The sequence below is a fragment of the Urocitellus parryii genome, chromosome 1 (genome assembly GCF_045843805.1).
Source record: "Urocitellus parryii isolate mUroPar1 chromosome 1, mUroPar1.hap1, whole genome shotgun sequence".
Classification (NCBI taxonomy): Eukaryota; Metazoa; Chordata; class Mammalia; order Rodentia; family Sciuridae; genus Urocitellus; species Urocitellus parryii.
The window spans coordinates 12961331-12971593 of NC_135531.1; positions in this window are offsets into that span (position 1 = coordinate 12961331).

Below are 10263 nucleotides of genomic sequence, written 5' to 3' on the forward strand. Positions count from 1 at the left end.
AAAGAGAGAGAGAGAGCCCTGAGAACAGCTTAAGCAGAGCTTATATACTTTTCTTGGAGAGGGCAGGGAGGGAAGTTCATTGACGGGTCAGGGCGAGTGGGCAGTTTGCCTGCAACCCAGTGAGGGAGTGCATCCTGCAGTTTGGCAGTTGGGGACAGCACATTCTGGGAACAAGATTAGCAAACAGTTCACAGTTGGGGACAGCACATCCTGGGAACAAGATTTCAACAGTGTTTTGTTAAGCATATAGAAAAACAGAGTGACAAGTACCTATTTTATTAACCTTTCACCTCAGCCTCAGTCATTGGGGTTACAGGAATGGGCTACCATGCCCAGCTCTCAATGATATCTTAATTAGTACTGCACATTTGTTACAATTAATGAACCAGTGTCCACACATTATGTTACATTAGTTGTGATAGTAGGAGCAAATGTGACTCCATTTTGTTTTATGACTTCATCCTGTAAAACAACCATGCCAAGAAGAAGAGTCATGACTGGAGCAAGATGTTCTTTTCCTTTTGCTATAGAAACCTTTAAGAACACGGAACTACCTAATGGGGCATTGTTTCTGTAACTAGGGTAACGGGGCTCTGTTTCTGTAACTGGGGTGACTGGGCTAACTGTGATTGGTTAGGCTTCCCTCCGCTTGACTGCACTGTCCCGCTTCTGTAACCTGGCTGCTTGCATTGGCTAGACCCCCTGCACATCCCTTTTGCGGTTTTCAGGCTTATAAGGAGTGCCCTTGCAATTGTTCGGGGCTGATCAGGGGAGCAGCTTATGTTCTGGTCAGCCGCCACCAGTGTGCTTCAATAAAGGCTTGATTCGATGATACGTGAGTGGTCTGGAAGTCAGTTAATGAAACCCTGGGACAAAGTTTAACTATAACATTTGGGGGCTCGCCCTGGATCCATTTCTTCCCTACCCTCATGCCAAATTTGCCTCCAACGACGGGCCTTTGGACCCCGGCCCCGGAGTAGAGGGGAGCTCCTGAGAGACGTTCCTCAGCCTCACTCCGAGGATGACTCCACCTGGACCCGTTTAACTTGTGAACAGTTTTCAGGACTTTGTCTGTTGGTTGGTTTTTGTTTGTTCCTTTTGTGTTCTGTGTTAATTTCTACCTCAGTTTGTTTCTAATGAAAAAAAAATGGTTAAAACTGTTTTAATTGTGCTCAGTACAGCTTGCAATAAAATGCCACCAGGAGTAAAAAGAATTGTCAAAGTAAAAGCTTAAGGTAAAAAGAAAAAGACATTCTAGAGATTGTCTTCATTTAGGAACTGGGCCAGGTGGCCAACTGGGTAAGTCATGTCAGTTCCTATAGAGGACAGATTAAAACCAAAGTGTTTTATAACATTATTATTCCTAAAGTGTATAACAAAAAGCATAATTTTGTCTAGGAAATTTGGCTTTTGTCTCTCAGTATTTACAAGCATGAATAACTCCCAACTATTAAAAATGGTCTAAAGATTTTTCAATGTCAGGCTGAATAAGCTGGTGGCCGCTATCCAAGAAACCAGAAAAACCATTTTAAAATGGGACCCCAACCTGGGGGACTCTCCCAAGGAGACCAATAAAGCTGCGTCTTTGGGAAGTTCCTCCAGGAAAAAATAAACTCCCTTCGTTTGTCTATGTTCCCTCAACTCTTTTCAGCTTTCATGAACAGGACCACCCCAGGAAAAAGGTCAGAAAACTTTTAAAATTCTATATTTGTTAAACTCATAATTTTGATCCAATATGCCTAGGTTAATATGTTTTTCTGATTACACTCTGCTTTATTCTAAGGCCAATTTACAAGGGTTAACTCTCAATCTAATAGATTTAAAAAAAAATAAGCTACAAGGCTTTTGTTTGTCTGTTTGCTTTGTGTGGGTGCACCAGTGTACTGTCTGTCTATATGTATTGCCATGTCTACACGTATTTGGTACAAAAAAAAAAAAAATTGACATATGAGCTTGCCGCAGTCTGGCTGGGCACAAAATCACGAGCCAATCAAGCAGGAACAAACTTTATTTTTTGAAACTGCCGCCAATGCCCGGTACGCGCCTGGGAAGATCACACGTGGCGTTCTCCCCCCTCCAGTTCTCCCCCCCCCAGTTCTCCCGGAACCCCAGAGCAAGTTCCTCCCCCGGAATTCCCGCCTACTGCACTTCCCCAACCAATGGGAACTCTCCAGGAGTCTTGCAGCAGACCGAGGTGAACAGCAGGAGTCCAATATCCATATGAATGTAAATCTTAACATAATCATATCATCTCAATGGCTAGCTGGCGACACCATTCAACCAAAAATGCCATGCATCTTATTACTTGGCTGTGGCTCTTAGCATGAGCTCATAAATTAAAATTTTAAAAAATGGATCCAAATACTTTTGGTTAATATGATCTAAAAGGTTCAATTCAAATTGGGAAAATAGATAAAAGTACAAATTTCTTTTTTTTTTAATTTTTTTTTTATTGGTCGTTCATAACATTACATAGTTCTTAATACATCATATTACACGGTTGATTCACGTGGATTATGAACTCCCGCTTTTACCCCGTATACAAATTGCTGTATCACATCAGTTTCCCTTCCATTGATTGACATATTGCCTTTCTAGTGTCTGATGTATTCTGCTGTCTGTCCTATTCTCTACTATCCCCCCTCCCAAAAAGTACAAATTTCTTTAAAGTTACTAATGCAGTTTTGTTTCTAGATGGTTAAACAGCTGTTAAAATGTTAATGTCTATAAAGGGTTTGATATCCATCATCTCTAGGATTTTTATTCAACAACAAAAAAAGATTACTAATACTATTCAATGCACTTGTCTGATACCTTGTTTTTAAAAAAGATACATAAATTACATCTAAACGTATATAAAATTAATCATAGACATGTTTGTTAGAGACATCTAATTGGTACAAAGTTAAAATGCTGACTGTTAAATATAATATCAAATACTCTTAACTCCTTAAATTCCATAAGGTAAAATATTTAAACAATGTTGGTGTTTTCATAAGTTGGTAAACTAAAAAAGAAATTTGAAATTATTTTGTGTTATTATAAAAACAAGGTTACTCTAAATTACAAAGTCCCAACAGTATAATTCTACATACAAGAAGTCAAGAAGTTTCAACTGTATCTTAATTAAAGTACTGTAACAAATATTTCATATTATTAAAAGGAATTAATTTATCTAAAATCAGAAATTTATAAGGGTTATTTCAAGGTACAAACAAACAAAAGAAAAAGAGATCAATGGGTTAAAAATCATTAAAAAGTTCTAAATATAAAAATATATTTAATGAAAAACGTTTCCAGGTAAAAAGTCTTTATGTGATAAAGTATAATTATAATACATCTAAGTAAACAACAAAAGGGTCTAATTAAGTAATATAAAGGTCTAAAATAAAAGACAAATATTAAAAGGTTTATATGTAACTAAGTTGGTTTATACATGTAACACAAATAGTTAAAACTATTCAAGGTTGTTCCCTAAGGACAAATAATAATTTACTGATATATTTATATGTGAAAATTACAAAAACTTCTAAAAATATTAATTACATTATGTCTATTAAGTTTTATCCTCTAGAACAAGTAATCTTGGAGAAATTAAGGTTTATACATCTGTGGCTAAACAGCAACTGTTATTTTAAAGTATTGTCCTACATTACAAAGTCTAGATTTTCCTTTAAAAGCTAACCTTGGTTAATATAAAAACATCAATAAAAATGTGGTACATTACTCTTCTTTACAGATTAAATGTGTCCATATCTTTCAGGTTTACAAGTCTTTAAGGTAAAAGGTTTAAAGAAACATTTTATCAAGGTGGTATTCTCCAAACTAAAATTGTCTGTAATGGTAATTTAAACTTATAGAGATAATAGATTTTATTGGAGATTTATTTATATCATTTGATGTTTTGTAACTAAATCTTATGTTACCTTTTACCCTAAATTTAAAAAGTAATGAAAGCCTAATCTACTTAAAGGTTAAATATTATAAAACATTCTGCCACTTTTCCACATTAAAAAAAAAATGTTAAGGTCTCTCAGCCTTTCCTTAATTAATGTTTCAAATATATGTCATATTGTGCTATCTAACATTTATACAGAGTCAAAAAACAATATATGTAAACTTTATAGAATGATATCTAAAAAGAGAGACAAAGATCAGCTTTAAAACTAAAACACTTTACCTAAGATTTGTAAAAGGCACTGCCTTACCTGAGATAAGGCTCTGCCTCCCACCTTACAGCATGTCAAAATAACTTCAAAGTAGGCCAGATTTCAGTTAATTTAAAGTTATATTGAAAGATTAATTTATTAAAAAGATTACTGTGATCTCAAATAAAAAATACAATGTATAACTCAGCCAAGATTCAAAATTATATACAAGCTAAATATGTTTTTACTATTGTTAATTTCACTTTGTATTTTCATTATATCTAAAAAAATGTGACCACTGCACTCAGAGCGACCAAGAGACCTTTACTGTGACAGTGTCTGATTAAGAGAGAGAGAGAGAGAGAGAGAGAGAGAGAGAGAGAGAGAGAGAAATGCAAGAGAGAGAGAGAAAGAGACCACTGCACTCAGAGCAACCAAGAGACCTTTACTGTGACAGTGTCTGATTAAAAGAGAGAGAGAGAGAGAGAGAGAGAGAGAGAGAGAGAGAGAGAAATGCAAGAGAGAGAGAGAAAGAGACCACTGCACTCAGAGCAACCAAGAGACCTTTACTGTGACAGTGTCTGATTAAGAGAGAGAGAGAGAGAGAGAGAGAGAGAGAGAGAGAGAGAGAGAGAGAAATGCAAGAGAGAGAGAGAAAGAGACCTGGCAAGAGAGAGTTTTTATAGCCAAAATCTAATGGGGTCTCTGGGTCTACAAGCTGCCTTGTTGGTGTACAGTGATTGGATCATACAGTAGATGCTAAGGTGTCATCTTCTGCCTTCAGGCAGATCTTCAGCATTACGTAAATTAATAAATAAAATAAGGATATTATGTTATGTAAAAATTAACTGTAAAGTTATAAACATTAAGTTAAAGCCCAGCATTCTTATTTTAAACTGGTAAAACTGACTTGCTGGATGTTTAAGGCCAAATTTAAATATTAAGGTTAAAATAAAGGGGCCAAAGAAACCAATATTTGGCTCTTGCCCTCTAAGTCAGCCTGGACCCAGGACAGGGGGAAAAGCTTTGCAACTCTGGGCCACATAACCTCCCGATAAGGGAGATTAATGAGACCAATGGAGAACAGAAAGCCAATGAGTGTACATGCTGCAAAAGAGGAGGGTCATTTAAAAAGGAGACATGCCTGATGCTTCCAAGGGAAGCCATCTGGTCAGCAAGACCTTGACCCATCCTAATGCAGATGACACTAACAGAGCTAAAATGCTACTCCCACATTCCCCAAGAATGTCCTCCAAGAAAACTCAGCTGACTCTTACCAATAGATAGAAACAATGTCAGTTTGGCCAGCTTGGTCTTAGGCACCTAGTTAAAACCAAAACACAGCCTTTCCTGGACATTTAAAAAGAAACAACACTTATTTTAATGTAACTTAAAATGTACACTAGTGTTAGCATCCCCCAAAATAAGTAAGACTGGAGGCAACGGAAGAGAAATTCTTAGGCAAAAATGCCTGATAACTATCAATAAAAAACTGCCAGAAGTTTTTAGTCAGTTTAAGGCCTATAGATCTTCCTAACTTTCCACACAGGTAGATGTAATCAGTGTATATTAATATAATTATCTAGCCCTAAGTAACAAAAGGTCATGCCAAAAAGGTATTTTTACAAAAATCGGATGACATTAACTAATTTAACTAAATGTTGTGTCTACATTCCTGATAATTCTGACAATGTTAAAGATTTATGTTCCCTAAAAAAGTGCCTTATTAGGCTTTGTTAGGCCTTGTTATGGGGACATTTTCTCAGGTCTTCTGCCTCCTGGTAAACAATTATTAATTTCTGTCATTTTCATGATATTCATGGACAGGTTCCAGATGCTACAACTGCTATTTTGTATTAATCTTACTTCAGCACTCATGTCTTTTTGTTTCTCTCATAGAAGTGCCCACCCCAGGTGAATTTACATCCTGTTCTTCCTGAGCCAGATTTTTACCATGGATTCACTGACCCACTCAGTTTCTAAAAAGGGACTCCAAACTGCTTGCCCACTGCACATCGCCTCCCTTTCAGCTGGAAGTAGCAAGAACGGTCATTGCCCTTTTCCCTTACAGCAGTTGGAGGTCCCTAATATTAGAGGAAAAATTACGGTCAATATAGATGTTTGCAATATGTCTAGCTCAGAAAGATGTACCTGGGAAACTACTCCCAAGATCACCCTGGGTGATCTCCCAGAAAGAGACACTTGCTTCCACAATCCAACTTATAAGTGGAAAAACTCCCTGTTCACCAAAGATTGTGCTTCCCGGATCCCACTTTGAACTCCTTAACTAAATCTCCAAACTGTCAATAACTCTGAATGATGTAACCTACTATTTTGATGGAGTAAAGGGAAAAGAACACCTGGACTTATTGAAAGGCCAGGCCCCACTGATTTATCAACATAGACTGACTGCCCCCATTTTAGTTCACCTCCTAACTTGTTTGGGAATAGCTGGATCTACTGCTTTAGGAACTGCAGGTCTTATCACAAGCTCTAAAAATTTTAAGTCCCTCAGCCATCAAATAAATATAGATTTAGGAAAACTAGAAAGGTCAATCTCCAAACTAGAGGTTTCACTAGACTCTCTGACAGAAATAGTCTTACAAAACAGATGAGGTCTAGATGGTCTCTTTCTGAAACAAGGAGGACTTTGTATGGCTCCAGGAGAAACTTGTTTCTATGCAAACCATTCTGGGATAATAAAAGGCAGTTTGGCACTTGTGAGAAACAGGTTAAAGGAAAGAGATGAAGCACTAGAAACTTCAGGCAATTGGTTCCAAACCTATTCTCATGGTCCCTTTGGTTGACTACCATCATTTCAGCAGTAGTTGAGCCCCTAGTCCCTTCTCCTGATTGGTATTACTGTAGGACCTTGCCTCTTTAAGACCCTTCTAAACCATATACAAAAGAATGTAGGTGAGGTCAGACTTATGGTCTTGGGAGCCCAGTATAGTCCCTTAGACACAGAAGGATGGAAAAAAACTAAGGCCTAATGATGTGCTGTTAGACCAGGACGCAAGAAAAGACCACTGACTCCAATTAAAATCAAATTAAAGCAAGCTTATTATTTCGACCGGCCGGGCTGCCTTTCCCTCCCAAAACGGCGGGAACAAGACAGCCCCGAGGCTTCTTTGTGGCCCAGTTTTATAGCCCAAAAAGTTACACAAAGGGGGGGTTACAGATAACAACACTCTGAGGAGCATAACACAGTTTACATTTTTGCTGGCCCCGGCATCAGAATTTATGGAGATCTTAGAGACTCAGAGAGGGTCATTGTCCGGCCAGGGAAGGCCAGAATTTATGAGGCGTCACTAAGGTTTAGGAAAGGGTTGTTATCTGGTCAGGGAAAACCGGACCTGGGTGAGTTCAGGGCACGGGCAGGCATTCCAAGTAGGTTCAGAATTTGCAGTAATTTATAGTAAAGCCGAAATTATCTTTTCATGGTTTTATGGCGAGATGCCCAATTTTAAGAAAGGTTGGGTCTATCAGTGCAAGATTGACATCAAACCTACTAAAACCAGTGGGGAATGTGATAGTAGGAGCAAATGTGACTCCATTTTGTTTTATGACTTCATCCTGTAAAGCAACCATGCCAAGAAGAAGAGTCATGACTGGAGCAAGATGTTCTTTTCCTTTTGCTATAGAAACCTTTAAGAACACAGAACTACCTAATGGGGTATTGTTTCTGTAACTAGGGTAACGGGGCTCTGTTTCTGTAACTGGGGTGACTGGGCTTTGATTGGTTAGGCTTCCCTCCACTTGACTGCACTGTCCCACTTCTGTAACCTGGCTTGCTTGCATTGGCTAGACCCCCTGAACATCCCTTTTGCAGTTTTCGGGCTTATAAGGAGTGCCCTTGCAATTGTTCGGGGCTGATCAGGGGAACAGCTTTATGTTCTGGTCAACCGCCACCGGTGTGCTCTAATAAAGGCTTGATTTGATTCTACGTGAGTGGTCTGGAAGTCAGTTTATGAAACCCTGGGAGAAAGTTTAACTATAACAAGTTATAATAATAATTAAAATCTATGGTTTATTCAGATTTCCTTTGTTTAACCTAATGTCCTTTTCTGTTCAGGATACTACTGAACAGAAATATAATATAACAACATCATGTTATATTAGTTGTCAGGTCTCTTTAGGCTTCTCTTGACTGAGACAGTTTCTCAGACTTTGTTGTTGATGATCTTGACAATTTTGGAGAGTACTGGTCAGGTATATTACAGGATGTCCTGCTAGTGGAATTGTCTGGTTGTTTTCCTCCATAATTTGTCTGGGTTTAATGGGTTTTGGAAGAAAAAAGCACAGAAGTACAGTCCCATTTTCATCAGATCATTTCATGATTCATCACTGACGTCAGGCCTCATGGTGGCTTGATGCCTGTAGTTAAGCATCCAATCTTTACCAAAAGCAGAGTAGTTTTCCACAGAGGATGGTGGGGCTTATTTCACTGAGAGAAGTCTCCTGAAATTCTGAAGATTTTCCACACTCTGACAAGTAAATATATTACCAAAAATTCCAGAGTGGTTGCTACTTTCTGCTTACCAGGACTAATCAGCATATCAATGTAACAGACTAATGTGAGGTTCTTTCTAAAGGGAAGGTGAATGAGGCTGCTATGAGCTAAATTAAGGACCCAGAGTTGTGGGCCTGGGGCTGGGTTGTAGCTAGCGGTAGAGTGCTCACCTAGCACATGTGAGACCCTGGGTTCAATCCTCTGCACCACATAAAAATAAATAAAATAAAGGGTTTAAAAAACAAAACAACAACAACAACAAACCCTGGCTATGTTCCAGGTAGCCATGAACTGGGGGAAGTGTCACTCTTCAACCCACTACAAAATCATACTCTTGGGCTGGTGTTGTGGCTCAGCATTAGAGTGCTCGCCTTGCATGTGTGAGGCGCTAGGTTCAATCCTCAGCATCACATAAAAGTAAATAAATAAAATAAAGGTATTGTGCCCAACTACAACTAAAAACAAAACAACAAACAACAATAACAAAATCACTCTTAAAATCTGAAAGAAATATGTGTAGCATATATATAGACATAGTACTTTTATTTTTACGTGGGGCTGAGGGTTGAATCCAGTGCCTCACGTGTGCTAGGTAAGTGCTCTACCATTGAGCCACAACCCCAGCCCAGTTTTTTTGCATTCTTGCCGGTTGGAAGTTCATTCCTTCTGGTTGTTTTTTCCAACAGGTATTGAGGAAAAAAACATCTAACAGATAAATAGCTGCATACTCAGTACCAGGAGATGTATTGATTTGTTCTAGCAATAAAATCACGTTTTCAATAAAGTAGTGCACCTGTAGCAATGAGATTGAAATATGAGATTCCAGTGTCATTTTTCCAGGACTTATGTTCCAAATAGACAAGCTGTAAAGGAATGTGGCATCATCATCTCTTCAAGTCTTTGACAATCCAAGAATGTGATATTGTTTTTGGTTTACATATCACCCAATAAGAATTTATAGTGCTGATATATTTTTTTTCTAGGGACACAATAATCTATTAGCCAATGACCTCACTCATCCATCTCTATGAGTAAGATGACACTGTTTTGGCTCTGCTGGCCATTACAGTAACCAAGCCTACTTTTTGGCAACTAAGTGCCACTCCTTGGTTGCTCCCACTCTGGGACCCCATTATCCCTACCACATTTAGGAATCCCAGTTTGATGGCTACAGTGGCAAATGCAAGATATCATTACAGAGAAAAGTAATCTTAGATATTTTCAAGGATTCTGGGGCTTCCTGAACAAATTTATTTCTCAAAATCAAGGGGAAGTAGGTCCTACATAATAACCAAACACACCCCACCTCCCTAAGCCTTTGGATACTTTCATGTAGTCTTCCTAGGCAGTTCTGGCACTTCTACTTTGTCGTGAAGGCACTTCTGGATGGATGGAGGTCACATGAACAACGGGGTTTTCATGCAGATCCTTTTCACAGTGGGCCCAGTGGGTCCCCAAGCCCATCCCATGGTTATTTTCCCAGTTTGTCAAGCATAATAGGAGAAGACACACTCAGCATATAAATACACTGTTAACACTTTTTCTAACCCTTTGAGATGAAACCTCAAACCCGGAATCTCTGCTTGGTGGATCCACATAAAT